Source organism: Hyperolius riggenbachi, chromosome 10 (assembly GCF_040937935.1).
Source record: "Hyperolius riggenbachi isolate aHypRig1 chromosome 10, aHypRig1.pri, whole genome shotgun sequence".
NCBI classification, from domain to species: domain Eukaryota; kingdom Metazoa; phylum Chordata; class Amphibia; order Anura; family Hyperoliidae; genus Hyperolius; species Hyperolius riggenbachi.
Genome location: NC_090655.1, coordinates 288,704,930 through 288,721,963, shown reverse-complemented (window position 1 = coordinate 288,721,963; position 17,034 = coordinate 288,704,930). Strand labels below are relative to the sequence as shown.

The following is a 17,034-nucleotide window of genomic DNA, read 5'->3' as shown; positions in this document are numbered from 1 at the left end:
TCCCCCTCTCCAGACACTGCTCCCTCCACCTCATTACCCCTTCCCTGACACTCCTCCCTCCACCATATCCCCCTCTCCAGACACTGCTCCCTCCACCTCATTACCCCTACCCTGACACTCCTCCCTCCACCATATCCCCCTCTCCAGACACTGCTCCCTCCACCTCATTACCCCTTCCCTGACACTCCTCCCTCCACCATCCATATCCCCCTCTCCAGACACTGCTCCCTCCACCTCATTACCCCTTCCCTGACACTCCTCCCTCCACCATCCATATCCCCCTCTCCAGACACTGCTCCCTCCACCTCATTACCCCTTCCCTGACACTCCTCCCTCCACCATATCCCCCTCTCCAGACACTGCTCCCTCCACCTCATTACCCCTTCCCTGACACTCCTCCCTCCACCATATCCCCCTCTCCAGACACTGCTCCCTCCACCTCATTACCCCTTCCCTGACACTCCTCCCTCCACCATATCCCCCTCTCCAGACACTGCTCCCTCCACCTCATTACCCCTTCCCTGACACTCCTCCCTCCACCATATCCCCCTCTCCAGACACTGCTCCCTCCACCTCATTACCCCTTCCCTGACACTCCTCCCTCCACCATATCCCCCTCTCCAGACACTGCTCCCTCCACCTCATTACCCCTTCCCTGACACTCCTCCCTCCACCATATCCCCCTCTCCAGACACTGCTCCCTCCACCTCATTACCCCTTCCCTGACACTCCTCCCTCCACCATCCATATCCCCCTCTCCAGACACTGCTCCCTCCACCTCATTACCCCTTCCCTGACACTCCTCCCTCCACCATATCCCCCTCTCCAGACACTGCTCCCTCCACCTCATTACCCCTTCCCTGACACTCCTCCCTCCACCATATCCCCCTCTCCAGACACTGCTCCCTCCACCTCATTACCCCTTCCCTGACACTCCTCCCTCCACCATATCCCCCTCTCCAGACACTGCTCCCTCCACCTCATTACCCCTTCCCTGACACTCCTCCCTCCACCATATCCCCCTCTCCAGACACTGCTCCCTCCACCTCATTACCCCTTCCCTGACACTCCTCCCTCCACCATATCCCCCTCTCCAGACACTGCTCCCTCCACCTCATTACCCCTTCCCTGACACTCCTCCCTCCACCATATCCCCCTCTCCAGACACTGCTCCCTCCACCTCATTACCCCTTCCCTGACACTCCTCCCTCCACCATCCATATCCCCCTCTCCAGACACTGCTCCCTCCACCTCATTACCCCTTCCCTGACACTCCTCCCTCCACCATATCCCCCTCTCCAGACACTGCTCCCTCCACCTCATTACCCCTTCCCTGACACTCCTCCCTCCACCATATCCCCCTCTCCAGACACTGCTCCCTCCACCTCATTACCCCTTCCCTGACACTCCTCCCTCCACCATATCCCCCTCTCCAGACACTGCTCCCTCCACCTCATTACCCCTTCCCTGACACTCCTCCCTCCACCATATCCCCCTCTCCAGACACTGCTCCCTCCACCTCATTACCCCTTCCCTGACACTCCTCCCTCCACCATATCCCCCTCTCCAGACACTGCTCCCTCCACCTCATTACCCCTTCCCTGACACTCCTCCCTCCACCATATCCCCCTCTCCAGACACTGCTCCCTCCACCTCATTACCCCTTCCCTGACACTCCTCCCTCCACCATCCATATCCCCCTCTCCAGACACTGCTCCCTCCACCTCATTACCCCTTCCCTGACACTCCTCCCTCCACCATCCATATCCCCCTCTCCAGACACTGCTCCCTCCACCTCATTACCCCTTCCCTGACACTCCTCCCTCCACCATATCCCCCTCTCCAGACACTGCTCCCTCCACCTCATTACCCCTTCCCTGACACTCCTCCCTTTACTTCCTATTTGTAGTTAAAGTAAACCTGGAAGGACAACAAATCTCATATAGAGGTTACTCACCAGGGCAGGGGGAAGCCTCTGGCTCCTAAAGAGGCTTCCTCAGTCGTCCTCTGAAAACCCCATCGACTGCTGGGACTCTCGGACAAAAGTAAACAAAAACAATCCCCATGGACATTGTACACAGGTACAGTAGCAGCTTTTCCCTCGGCTATGGCGGAAATAGCCAACCCCGATCTGGTTCTCTTTACTGTACAGGAGTGAGGCGCCTGCGCCTGCACAGAAGAGCGGAACTACTATCACCAGAGCCCATCAAAAATCCTACTGCATCTGCGTGCAGCGCTGGTAAACTCGCCACAGCAGCTCTTTGGGGGTCCCAGTGCTGGATCCCCTCTGGTGAGGAGGATTGGCAAAGCCTCTTTAGGACCCAGAGACTTTACCCTCTCAAGGTGGATATTTCCTAGGTGCACTTTTTTCTCCTCAGGTACACTTTACATTGCATGCCTAATGTACTGAGAGATTTGCACCGTGTGTGGCTACCTATAGACAGCTACCAGAAGTTCTGCTCACAGTGGAGACCAGGTACGGATCTAGGGGGGGGGGCAAGCAGGTATCTTGCCCCAGACGCAGTTTGTTGAATTCTTAAAAAGGCGGCAAAATGAATGGCAGTTTAGGCGCCAAAACCTGGCCTTTAGGCGCCAAAACCTGACCTTGCCCCAGGCGCAACTTGGTCTTGATCCGTCCCTGCCAGGTAGGACCATAGATGAGGGCAAAAACCTCCAGCCAGCTATCCAAGCCTTCGCATCCAAGGTTTCACAAGCAATCTGGCAACCAGTGTGTGGGTGGTAAAGTGAGGTGCCCCCACAATATGATGACCCCTTCACACAAGAAAACGAAAGGTTTCACCAATTAGACATTATTTTGCCGGCCCATTCTGTAGTAGGTACTTCAAGTCTACTTCTCTGTAGTAGGTACTTCTAGTCTACACAGATGAAAGAGGATCACGGCTTGTGTGAAGGAGGCTCCCCAAACAGCCATATTCCTGTCCCCACAGAGTGACGGATTAAAGGGGAACCCCAGTAATGTAAAGGGGAGAATGGCCCATATACAAACATATGGACACCTGCAGGCCTTGTAAAGTACATATCTATAACCTTCATCGGGTGACAATGAAACTGTTCTATTCTCATGATAATAATAATGTGCTTCCAGGGATTGCCATCACTGGAGCTCCACCAACTGAGCCATGTGCTTGGAGGGAATGCCACCACTGGAGCACCACCAGCTGAGCCATGTGCTTGGAGGGAATGCCACCACTGGAGCACCACCAGCTGAGCCATGTGCTTAGAGGGAATGCCATCACTGGAGCACCACCAGCTGAGCCATGTGCTTGGAGGGACCCCCATCACTGGAGCACCACCAGCTGAGCCATGTGCTTGGAGGGAATGCCATCACTGGAGCACCACCACCTGAGCCATGTGCTTGGAGGGATTGCCATCACCAGTGCTGGGCCGAAATTACGCATTAGCGTAATTACGCATCGTAATTCACTACAAATGCACTGTAAGCGTTACGTGTAAGGTTACGGTATTACGCGTAATTAATTACGCGTAGACCGCAGGTTACGTTATTACGCGTAACAAATTACGCGTAAGACAGTAAACTTCCATTGAAATTACACAGTCTGCCGTAATCGCGTAATATTACGCTCCCGTATAATATAAAAAAGCCGCCGACTTTAAGGGTTAATAGCAAAGCCCCCTTAAGTGCTAAGAGCCTCAAATTTGGAGAATATATTAAGGAGATCAGAAGGAATAAGAGGAAAAATGTTTTTTTCAAAAAGACCTTATAGTTTTTGAGAAAATCGATGTTAAAGTTTCAAAGGAAAAATATACCGTATTTTTCGCCGTATAAGACGCACTTTTTCTCCCCCAAAAATGGGGAAAAAAAGTCCCTGCGTCTTATACGGCAAAGGCAGGGAATCCCCGACTTTCACGCGCCCGCCGATACGACCCGCCGACCCGACGCCATCGGGGATTCCCTGCCTGTGTCCCCCCAGCGTCCTCATGTGTCCCCGCTGGCCTGGCCTGTCCCCCGTTTATGTCTCCGGTCCCCCCGCTTATGTCTCCGGGTCCCCTGCAGTCAGCGGCAGCAGCTTACCTCCTCCATCTTGCCCGCGGCGAATGAAGACATCCGGCTTCCCCGTGCGGCTTCCTCTAGTGCTGGCTTCTAATGACGCATCATTGATGATGCGTCATTAGAAGCCGTCACTAGAGGAAGCCACACGGGGGAAGCCGGATGTCTTCAATCGCCGCGGGCAAGATGGAGGAGGTAAGCTGCTGCTGCCGCTGACTGCAGGGGACCCGGAGACATAAGCGGGGGGGACCGGAGACATAAGCGGGGGGCAGGCCAGGCCAGCGGGGACACATGGAGGAGGTAAGCTGCTGCAGCCGCTGACTGCAGGGGACCCGGAGACATAAGCGTGGGGACCGGAGACATAAGCGAGGGGCAGGCCAGGCCAGCGGGGACACATGAGGACGCTGGGGGGGGGGGGGGGGGCAAGAGGACACAGCAGGGCGACCACAGGGGGGACCACAGGGGACAGGAGGACACAGGAGGTGGACCACAGGGTACAGAGGGGACAAAAGGACACAGGGGGGCGACCACAGGGGGGACCAGAGGACACAGGGGGGTGACCACAGGGTACGGGGGGGGGGGACAAGAGGACACAGGGGGGCGACCACAGGGGGGACCAGAGGACACAGGGGGTGACCACAGGGTACAGGGGGAGGGACAAGAGGACACAGGAGGGGGGGCAGAGGACACAGGGGGACCACAGAGTACAGGGGGGGGGGGCAAGAGGACACGGGGGCGATCACAGGGGGGACCAGAGGACACGGGGGTGACCACAGGGGGGCAGAGGACACAGGGGGGCAACCGCAGGGGACAGGAGGGGACCAGAGGACACAGGAGGCAACCACAGGGCACAGGGGGGGACCAGAGGACACGGGGAAACCACAGGGCACAGGGGGGACCAGAGGACACAGGAGGGCAACCACAGGGTACAAGGGAGACCACAGGGGGGTAACTACAGGGGGGGGGACCAGAGGGCACAGGGGGGAGACCAGAGGACACAGGGGGGAGACCAGAGGACATGGGGGGACCAGAGGGCACAGGGGGGAGACCACAAGACACTTAGGGTAGACAGGGTGAGATAAGAGGGCACATGAGGTACACAGGAGGACACCATTTGGGGGAGGTCATGTATAAGACACTCCTGAAATATGGACGCACCAGGTTTAGTTTATATTTTTTTTCCCCTGTTTTTTGCCCTCTAAACCTGGGTGCGTCTTATATTCCGGAGCGTCTTATACGGCGCGAAATATAGTATTTGAGAAAATCGATTTTTAAGTTTCAAGGGCAAAAATGTCTTTTAAATGCGGAAAATGTCCGTTTTTTTGCACAGGTAACAATAGTGTTTTATTTTCATAGATTCCCCCAAGTGGGAAGAGTTTTACTTACTTCGTTCTGAGTGTGGGAAATATTAAAAAAAAAACGACGTGGGGTCCCCCCTCCCAGACCTCTTTAACCCCTTGTCCACCATGCAGACTGGGATAGCCAGAATGCGGAGCACCGGCCGCGTGGGGCTCCGCACCCTGACTATACCAGCCCGCATGGTCCATGGATTGGGGGGGTCTCGGAAGGGGAGGGGCAGCCAAGCTTTCCCCTCCCCCTCCGAGCCCTTGTCCAATCCAAGGACAAGGGGCTCTTCTCCACCTCCGATGGGCGGTGGAGGTGGAGGCCGCGATTTCCTGGGGGGGGGTCATGGTGGCATCTGGGAGTCCCCTTTAAAAAGGGGTCCCCCAGATGCCCACCCCCCCTCCCAGGAGAAATGAGTATAGAGGTACTTGTACCCCTTACCCATTTCCTTTAAGAGTTAAAAGTAAATAAACACACAAACACATAGAAAAAGTATTTTAATTGAACAAAAAACATAACCACGAAAAAAGTCCTTTAATATTCTTAATTAACCATTAATACTTACCTGTCCCTTTAAAAGCCAGTTCCCACGCAATATCCTCGGAAATATACTAATCAGTTACAATGTAACAAAGTTGTTACAATGTAACAACTGTTACTTTGTAACACCACCGCACCCGACGTCACTCGCCGCTCACCCGCCCACACCTGTCACCCATATACATGCTGGCATGGTCCATGGATTGGGGGGTCTCGGAAGGGGAGGGGCAGCCAAGCTTTCCCCTCCCCCTCCAATGCGTCAACTTTTCCGCTTGGCAGCATGACCTTACGCATTAATTGGATAGGATTTTACGCGTAAGCCTATAACGTAACAACCTCAGTTACGGTATTCTTACGCGTAATTGCGTAAGGACTATGCGTAATTACAGACGTACCGAAATTGAATGTCTACGCCGTAAGCGTAATTCCGTAATGCGTAATAGCGTAAAATTATGATCCGTAAGCGTAGCTTTTTCCATTACGCCCAGCACTGGCCATCACTGGAGCTCCACCAACTGAGCCATGTGCTTGGAGGGAATGCCATCACTAGAGCACCACCAGCTGAGCCATGTGCTCCGAGAAAATGCCGTCACTGGAGCACCACCAGCTGAGCCATGTGCTTGGAGAGAATGGCGTCACTGGAGCGCCACCAGCTGAGCCATGTGCTTGAAGGGAATTCCATCACTGGAGCACCACCAGCTGAGCCATGTGCTTGGAGGGAATGCCATCACTGGAGCACCACCAGCTGAGCCATGTGCTTGGAGGGAATGCCATCACTGGAGCACCACCAACTGAGCTATGTGCTTGGAGGGAATGCCACCACTGGAGCACCACCAGCTGAGCTATGTGCTTCCAGGGAATGCCATCACTGGAGCACCACCAGCTGAGCCATGTGCTTGGAGGGAATGTCATCACTGGAGCACCACCAGCTGAGCCATGTGCTTGGAGGGAATGCCATCACTGGAGCTCCACCAGCTGAGCCATGTGCTTGGAGTGAATGCCACCACTGGAGCACCACCCGCTGAGCCATGTGCTTGGGGGGAATGCCACCACTGGAGCACCACCAGCTGAGCCATGTGCTTGGAGGGAATGCCACCACTGGAGCACCACCAGCTGAGCCATGTGCTTGAAGGGAATGTCATCACTGGAGCACCACCAGCTGAGCCATGTGCTTGGAGGGAATGCCATCACTGGAGCTCCACCAGCTGAGCCATGTGCTTGGAGTGAATGTCACCACTGGAGCACCACCAGCTGAGCCAGGTGCTTGGGGGGAATGCCACCACTGGAGCACCACCAGCTGAGCCATGTTCTTGGAGGGAATGCCACCACTGGAGCACCACCAGCTGAGCCATGTGCTTGGAGGGAATGCCACCACTGGAGCTCCACCAGCTGAGCCATGTGCTTGGAGGGAATGCCATCACTGGAGCTCCACCAGCTGAGCCATGTGTTTCCAGGGAATGTCATCACTGGAGCACCACAAGCTAAACCATATGCTTGGAGGGAATTCCATCACTGGAGCTCCACCAGATGAGCCATGTGCTTGGAGGGAATGCCATCACTGGAGCACCACCAGCTGAGCCATGTGCTTGGGGGGAATACCATCACTGGAGCACCACCAGCTGAGCCATGTGCTTGGAGGGAATGACATCACTGGAGCACCACCAGCTGAGCCATGTGCTTGGAGGGAATGCCATCACTGGAGCACCACCAGCTGAGCTGTGTTCTTGGAGGGAATGCCACCACTGGAGCACCACCAGCTGAGCTATGTGCTTGGAGGGACCCCCATCACTGGAGCACCACCAGCTGAGCCATGTGCTTGGAGGGAATGCCATCACTGGAGCACCACCAGCTGAGCTATGTGCTTAGAGGGAATGTCATCACTGGAGCACCACCAGCTGAGCCATGTGCTTGGAGGGAATGTCACCACTGGAGCACCACCAGCTGAGCCATGTGCTTGGAGGGAATGCCACCACTGGATAACCACCAGCTGAGCCATGTGCTTGGAGGGAATGCCACCACTGGAGCACCACCAGCTGAGCCATGTGCTTGGAGGGAATGCCATCACTGGAGCACCACCAGCTGAGCTATGTGCTTGGAGGGAATGCCATCCCTGGAGCACCACCCGCTGAGCCATGTGCTTGGAGGGAATGCCACCACTGGAGCACCACCAGCTGAGCCATGTGCTTGGAGGGAATACCATCACTGGAGCACAACCAGCTGAGCCATGTGCTTGGAGGGAATGCCATCACTGGAGCACCACCAGCTGAGCTATGTGCTTGGAGGGAATGCCATCACTGGAGCACCACCAGCTGAGCCATGTGCTTGGAGGGAATGCCATCACTGGAGCACCACCAGCTGAGCCATGTGCTTGGAGGGACCCCCATCAATGGAGCACCACCAGCTGAGCCATGTGCTTCGAGGGAATTACACCACTGGAGCACTACCAGCTGAGCCATGTGCTTGGAGGGAATGCCACCACTGGAGCTCCATCAGCTGAGCCATGTGCTTGGAGGGAATGCCATCACTGGAGCACCACCAGCTGAGCTATATGCTTGGAGGGAATGCCACCACTGGAGCACCACCAGCTGAGCCATGTGCTTGGAGGGAATACCATCACTGGAGCACCACTAGCTGAGCCATGTACTTGGAGGGAATGCCACCACTGGAGCACCACCAGCTGAGCCATGTGCTTGGAGGGAATGCCATCACTGGAGCACCACCAGCTGAGCCATATGCTTGGAGGGAATGTCATCACTGGAGCTCCACCAGCTGAGCCATGTGCTTGGAGGGAATGCCGTCACTGGAGCACCACCAGCTGAGCCATGTGCTTGGAGGGAATGCCATCACTGGAGCACCACCAGCTGAGCCATATGCTTGGAGGGAATGTCATCACTGGAGCTCCACCAGCTGAGCCATTTGCTTGGAGGGAATACCATCACTGGAGCACCACCAGCTGAGCCATGTGCTTGGAGGGAATGCCACCACTGGAGCACCACCAGCTGAGCCATGTGCTTCCAGGGAATGCCATCACTGGAGCACCACCAGCTGAGCCATGTGCTTCGAGGGAATGCCACCACTGGAGCACCACCAGCTGAGCCATGTGCTTGGAGGGAATGCCACCACTGGAGCTCCACCAGCTGAGCCATGTGCTTGGAGGGAATGCCATCACTGGAGCATCATTAGCTGAGCCATGTGCTTGGAGAGAATGCCATCACTGGAGCACCAACAGTTGAGCCATGTGCTTGGAGGGAATGCCATCACTAGAGCACCACCAGCTGAGCCATGTGCTTGGAGGGAATGCCATCACTGGAGCACCACCAGCTGAGCCATGTGCTTGGAGGGAATGCCATCCCTGGAGCACCACCAGCTGAGCCATGTGCTTGGAGGGAATGTCATCACTGGAGCACCACCAGCTGAGCCATGTGCTTGGAGGGAATGCCATCACTGGAGCTCAACCAGCTGAGCCATGTGCTTGGAGGGAATGCCACCACTGGAGCACCACCAGCTGAGCCATGTGCTTGGAGGGAATGCCGTCACTGGAGCACCACCAGCTGAGCCATGTGCTTGGAGGGAATGCCATCACTAGAGCACCACCAGCTGAGCCATGTGCTTGGAGGGAATGCCATCACTGGAGCTCCACCAGCTGAGCCATGTGCTTGGAGGGAATGCCATCACTGGAGCTCCACCAGCGGAGTCATGTGCTTGGAGGGAATGCCATCACTGGAGCTCCACCAGCTGAGCCATGTGCTTGGAGGGAATGCCACCACTGGAGCACCACCAGCTGAGCCATGTGCTTGGGGGGAATGCCACCACTGGAGCACCACCAGCTGAGCCACGTGCTTGGAGGGAATGCCACCACTGGAGCACCACCAGCTGAGCCATGTGCTTGGAGGGAATGCCATCACTGGAGCACCACCAGCTGAGCCATGTGCTTGGAGGGAATGCCATCACTGGAGCTCCACCAGCTGAGCCATGTGCTTGGAAGGAATGCCATCAGTAGAGCACCACCAGCTGAGCCATGTGCTTGGAGGGAATGCCATCACTGGAGCACCACCAGCTGAGCCATGTGCTTGGAGGGAATGCCACCACTGGAGTACCACCAGCTGAGCCATCTGCTTGGAGGGAATACCATCACTGGAGCACCACCAGCTGAGCCATGTGCTTGGAGGGAATGCCGTCACTGGAGCACCACCAGCTGAGCCATGTGCTTTCAGGGAATGTCATCACTGGAGCACCACCAGCTGAGCTATGTGCTTGGAGGGAATGCAATCACTGGAGCACCACCAGCTGAGCCATGTGCTTCGATGGAATGCCGTCACTGGAGCACCACCACCTGAGCCATGTGCTTCCAGGGAATGTCATCACTGGAGCTCCACCAGCTGAGCCATGTGCTTGGAGGGAATGCCATCACTGGAGCACCACCAGCTGAGCTATGTGCTTGGAGGGAATGCCGTCACTGGTGCTCCACCAGCTGAGCCATGCGCTTGGAGGGAATACCATCACTGGAGCACCACCAGCTGAGCCATGTGCTTGGAGGGAATGCCATCCCTGGAGCACCACCAGCTGAGCTATGTGCTTGGAGGGAATGCCATCACTAGAGCACCACCAGCTGAGCCATGTGCTTGGAGGGAATACCATCACTGGAGCAACACCAGCTGAGCCATGCGCTTCTAGGGAATGCCATCACTGGAACACCACCAGCTGAGCCATGTGCTTGGAGGGAATGCAATCACTGGAGCACCACCAGCTGAGCCATGTGCTTGGAGGGAATGCCATCACTGGAGCAACACCAGCTGAGCCATGCGCTTCCAGGGAATGCCATCACTGGAACACCACCAGCTGAGCCATGTGCTTGGAGGGAATGCAATCACTGGAGCACCACCAGCTGAGCCATGTGCTTGGAGGGAATGCCGTCACTGGAGCACCACCACCTGAGCCATGTGCTTGGAGGGAATACAATCACTGGAGCACCACCAGCAAACCCATGTGCTTGGAGGGAATGCCATCACTGGAGCTCCACCAGCTGAGCCATGTGCTTGCAGGGAATGCCATCACTGGAGCTCCACCAGCTGAGCCATGTGCTTGGAGGGAATGCCACCACTGGAGCACCACCAGCAAAGCCATATGCTTGGAGGGAATGCCACCACTGGAGCACCACCAGCTGAGCCATGTGCTTGGAGGGAATGCCACCACTGGAGCACCACCAGCTGAGCCATGTGCTTGGAGGGAATGCAATCACTGGAGCACCACCAGCTGAGCCATGTGCTTGGAGAGAATGCCATCACTGGGGCACCACCAGCTAAGCCATGTGCTTCCAGGGAATGCCATCACTGGGGCACCACCAGCTGAGCCATGTGCTTGGAGGGACCCCCATCACTGGAGCTCCACCAGCTGAGCCATGTGCTTCGAGGGAATGCCATCACTGGAGCACCACCAGCTGAGCCATGTGCTTGGAGGGAATGCCATCACTGGAGCTCCACCCGCTGAGCCATGTGCTTGGAGGGAATGCCATCACTGGAGCACCACCAGCTGAGCTATGTGCTTGGAGGGAATGCCATCCCTGGAGCACCACCCGCTGAGCCATGTGCTTGGAGGGAATGCCACCACTGGAGCACCACCAGCTGAGCCATGTGCTTGGAGGGACCCCCATCAATGGAGCACCACCAGCTGAGCCATGTGCTTGGAGGGAATGCCATCACTGGAGCACCACCAGCTGAGCCATGTGCTTGGAGGGACCCCCATCAATGGAGCTCCACCAGCTGAGCCATGTGCTTCGAGGGAATTACACCACTGGAGCACTACCAGCTGAGCCATGTGCTTGAAGGGAATGCCACCACTGGAGCTCCATCAGCTGAGCCATGTGCTTGGAGGGAATGCCATCACTGGAGCACCACCAGCTGAGCTATATGCTTGGAGGGAATGCCACCACTGGAGCACCACCAGCTAAGCCATGTGCTTGGAGGGAATACCATCACTGGAGCACCACCAGCTGAGCCATGTGCTTGGAGGGAATGCCACCACTGGAGCACCACCAGCTGAGCCATGTGCTTGGAGGGAATGCCATCACTGGAGCACCACCAGCTGAGCCATGTGCTTGGAGGGAATGCCGTCACTGGAGCACCACCAGCTGGGCCATGTGCTTCGAGGGAATGCCATCACTGGAGCACCACCAACTGAGCCATGTGCTTGGAGGGAATGCCATCACTGGAGCTCCACCAGCTGAGCCATGTGCTTGGAGGGAATGCCATCACTGGAGCACCACCAGCTGAGCTATGTGCTTGGAGGGAATGCCATCCCTGGAGCACCACCCGCTGAGCCATGTGCTTGGAGGGAATGCCACCACTGGAGCACCACCAGCTGAGCCATGTGCTTGGAGGGAATACCATCACTGGAGCACAACCAGCTGAGCCATGTGCTTGGAGGGAATGCCATCACTGGAGCACCACCAGCTGAGCTATGTGCTTGGAGGGAATGCCATCACTGGAGCACCACCAGCTGAGCCATGTGCTTGGAGGGAATGCCATCACTGGAGCACCACCAGCTGAGCCATGTGCTTGGAGGGACCCCCATCAATGGAGCACCACCAGCTGAGCCATGTGCTTCGAGGGAATTACACCACTGGAGCACTACCAGCTGAGCCATGTGCTTGGAGGGAATGCCACCACTGGAGCTCCATCAGCTGAGCCATGTGCTTGGAGGGAATGCCATCACTGGAGCACCACCAGCTGAGCTATATGCTTGGAGGGAATGCCACCACTGGAGCACCACCAGCTGAGCCATGTGCTTGGAGGGAATACCATCACTGGAGCACCACCAGCTGAGCCATGTACTTGGAGGGAATGCCACCACTGGAGCACCACCAGCTGAGCCATGTGCTTGGAGGGAATGCCATCACTGGAGCACCACCAGCTGAGCCATATGCTTGGAGGGAATGTCATCACTGGAGCTCCACCAGCTGAGCCATGTGCTTGGAGGGAATGCCGTCACTGGAGCACCACCAGCTGAGCCATGTGCTTGGAGGGAATGCCATCACTGGAGCACCACCAGCTGAGCCATATGCTTGGAGGGAATGTCATCACTGGAGCTCCACCAGCTGAGCCATTTGCTTGGAGGGAATACCATCACTGGAGCACCACCAGCTGAGCCATGTGCTTGGAGGGAATACCACCACTGGAGCACCACCAGCTCAGCCATGTGCTTGGAGGGAATGCAATCACTGCAGCACCACCAGCTGAGCCATGTGCTTGGGGGGAATACCATCACTGGAGCACCACCAGCTGAGCCCCGTGCTTGGAGGGAATGCCACCACTGGAGCACCACCAGCTGAGCCACCTTGGACAGAAGTGATGTCACTGTTCAGAGTACTCTGAGCTTCCATAAGTGGTCCTACTTTCAATGCCTCAAGGAAAAACACGATGCACAGAAAACATAACCCTGTCTAGATTATGGATTTGTGGAATGAACCCCCCAAAATGCTGGATCATCAGTTCCATAATTTAGGCGAGAATTCTCATGCTTACAGTATCTGTGGAATGGGATGTCATAATCCACCAGGAGATCCAATGGCTGCTGTTACCACACTATTAGTAATAATAATAACATAAATAGCATTTATTATCACCAAGTATTACTATTATTATTATTATTGATTTATAAAGCACTAACATATTCTGTGGCACTGTACAAAGTAAGAAACAAACATGGGATGCAAAATAATAGACAATGGTATTGGTATACACCAATATACAAAATACAGAGTTAGTACAAAGTACAATCTGTAATAACAGTGACAGCTATAAAGCAGTAAAGATTTTGGCATCACTGATAAATTTCAGAATGTGAATTGTAAATCAGGGAGAGGAGAGATTTTTGCTAGTTAACTAGAATGAGAACATCTCTTACTGGCCATCAGTTATTACTATGGGATAATACACATCTAGATGTATAATGCAATAATAATAAACGTATTCGTGTAAATCTAATAAAAATGAATGAGAAGTGACAGCAGGCAGAGGAACTGGGATCACATTGCTGCAGGCGGTGGTGTAATGACCAGCAGCGGCCACTAGGGGTAGCGTTGTACACCATATGGTAATACGTCATACACACGGAAGGAGACTTGAAACGCAGCTGGAAACTCGCTGGAGCGCACTTGGAACGCAGGACGAGGAAGTGGCGTGAAACGCAAATGAGAGCAGCCTGCCATGCCCCGGAAGTAGAGTGACCCCTGTCAGTGGCTGAGGGCTGCAGGTCAGTGCTGCTGGGTGGGGGTATTGGGGGGTTAGGTGTGCTCAAGGCTGTATCACCCCTATACAGGAAAGAATGGGGGACCCCTCCTCCCTCTCCTGCCCATTATTCACCAGGGGGGGCTCTCATCTGCATGTTTCCAGAGCAGCCAATCACCAGCCTGCTCTGCAGCACACTCACAGGATGATTGGCTGAGCTCTGCATCATTGTATTTACAGATATCAATATACCCATCCTACATATACACACCCATTATCTATATCTCTACCCATCATATAATATACTCACCTATCATCTATATCTCTGCCCATCATATACTATACACACCCATCATCTATATCTCTGCCCATCATATACTATACACATCCATCACTTATATCTCTACCTATCATATACTATACACACCCATCACCTATATCTCTGCCCATCATATACTATACTCACCTATCATCTATATCTCTGCCCATCATATACTATACACACCCATCATCTATATCTCTGCCCATCATATACTATACACACCCATCATCTATATCTCTGCCCATCATATACTATACACATCCATCACTTATATCTCTACCCATCATATACTATACACACCCATCACCTATATCTCTGCCCATCATATACTATACACACCTATCATCTATATCTCTGCCCATCATATAATATACTCACCTATCACCTATATCTCTGCCCATCATATACTATACACACCCATCACCTATATCACTGCCCATCATATACTATACACACCCATCACCTATATCACTGCCCATCATATACTATACTCACCTATCATCTATATCACTGCCCATTATATACTATACACACCCATCACCTATATCTCTGCCCATCATATACTATACTCACCCATCACCTATATCTCTGCCCATCATATACTATACACACCTATCATCTATATCTCTGCCCATCATATAATATACTCACCTATCATCTATATCTCTGCCCATCATATACTATACACACCCATCATCTATATCTCTGCCCCTCATATACTATACTCACCTATCATCTATATCTCTGCCCATCATATACTATACACACCCATCACCTATATCTCTGCCCATCATATACTATACTCACCTATCATCTATATCTCTGCCCATCATATACTATACACACCCATCACCTATATCTCTGCCCATCGTATACTATACACACCCATCACCTATATATCTGCCCATCATATACTATACACACCCATCACCTATATCTCTGCCCATCATATACTATACTCACCTATCACCTATATCTCTGCCCATCATATACTATACACACCCATCACCTATATCTCTGCCCATCATATACTATACACACCCATCACCTATATCTCTGCCCATCATATACTATACACACCCATCACCTATATCTCTTCCCATCATATACTATACACACCCATCACCTATATCTCTGCCCATCATATACTATACACACCCATCACCTATATCTCTGCCCATCATATTATACATACCCATCACCTATATATCTGCCCATCAGATACTATACACACCCATCACCTATATATCTGCCCATCAGATACTATACACACCTATCATCTATATCTCTGCCCATCATATACTATACACACCTATCATCTATATCTCTACCCATAATATACTATACACACCCATCACCTATATCTCTGCCCATCATATACTATACACACCCATCACCTATATATCTGCCCATCATATACTATACACACCCATCACCTATATCTCTGCCCATCAATTTAACCATTCTACATATACTATACACACTCATCACCTATATCTCTGCCCATCATATACTATACACACCTATCATCTATATCTCTACCCATCATATACTATACACACCCATCACCTATATCTCTGCCCATCATATACTATACACACCCATCACCTATATCTCTGCCCATCATATACTATACTCACTTATCATATATATCTCTGCCCATCAATATAACCATTCTACATATACTATACACACCCATCACCTATATCTCTGCCCATCATATACTATACTCACCTATCATCTATAACTCTGCCCATCATATACTATACACACCCATCACCTATATCTCTGCCCATCATATACTATACACACCCATCACCTATATCACTGCCCATTATATACTATACACACCTATCATCTATATCTCTGCCCATCATATACTATACTCACCTATCATCTATATCTCTGCCCATCATATACTATACACACCCATCACCTATATCTCTGCCCATCAAATACTATACTCACCTATCATCTATATCTCTGCCCATCATATACTATACACACCTATCATCTATATCTCTGCCCATCATATACTATACACACCCATCACCTATATCTCTGCCCATCATATACTATACACACCCATCACCTATATATCTGCCCATCATATACTATACACACCCATCACCTATATCTCTGCCCATCATATACTATACTTACCTATCACCTATATCTCTGCCCATCATATACTATACACACCCATCACCTATATCTCTGCCCATCATATACTATACACACCCATCACCTATATCTCTGCCCATCATATACTATACACACCCATCACCTATATCTCTTCCCATCATATACTATACACACCCATCACCTATATCTCTGCCCATCATATACTATACACACCCATCACCTATATCTCTGCCCATCATATTATACATACCCATCACCTATATATCTGCCCATCAGATACTATACACACCCATCACCTATATCTCTGCCCATCATATACTATACACACCTATCATCTATATCTCTACCCACCATATACTATACACACCCATCACCTATATCTCTGCCCATCATATACTATACACACCCATCACCTATATATCTGCCCA

The 17,034-nt window shown here is 52.8% G+C and overlaps 1 protein-coding gene across 2 annotated transcripts in view; it reads left to right on the top strand.

Annotated features, from left to right (window-relative positions):
- Positions 1–17,034, top strand: part of LOC137535584 (oocyte zinc finger protein XlCOF8.4-like) — a 33,113-nt gene that overhangs the window by 673 nt on the left and 15,406 nt on the right. Inside the window, exon 1 of one of the 2 annotated variants that reach the window (XM_068257435.1) lies at positions 14,108–14,164. The exons of the other annotated variant lie outside the window; for it this stretch is intronic. The gene's annotated coding sequence lies outside the window, so the exon portion shown is untranslated. Of the gene's footprint in view, positions 1–14,107; positions 14,165–17,034 lie in introns of those variants that run through there. 2 annotated transcript variants of the gene reach the window in all.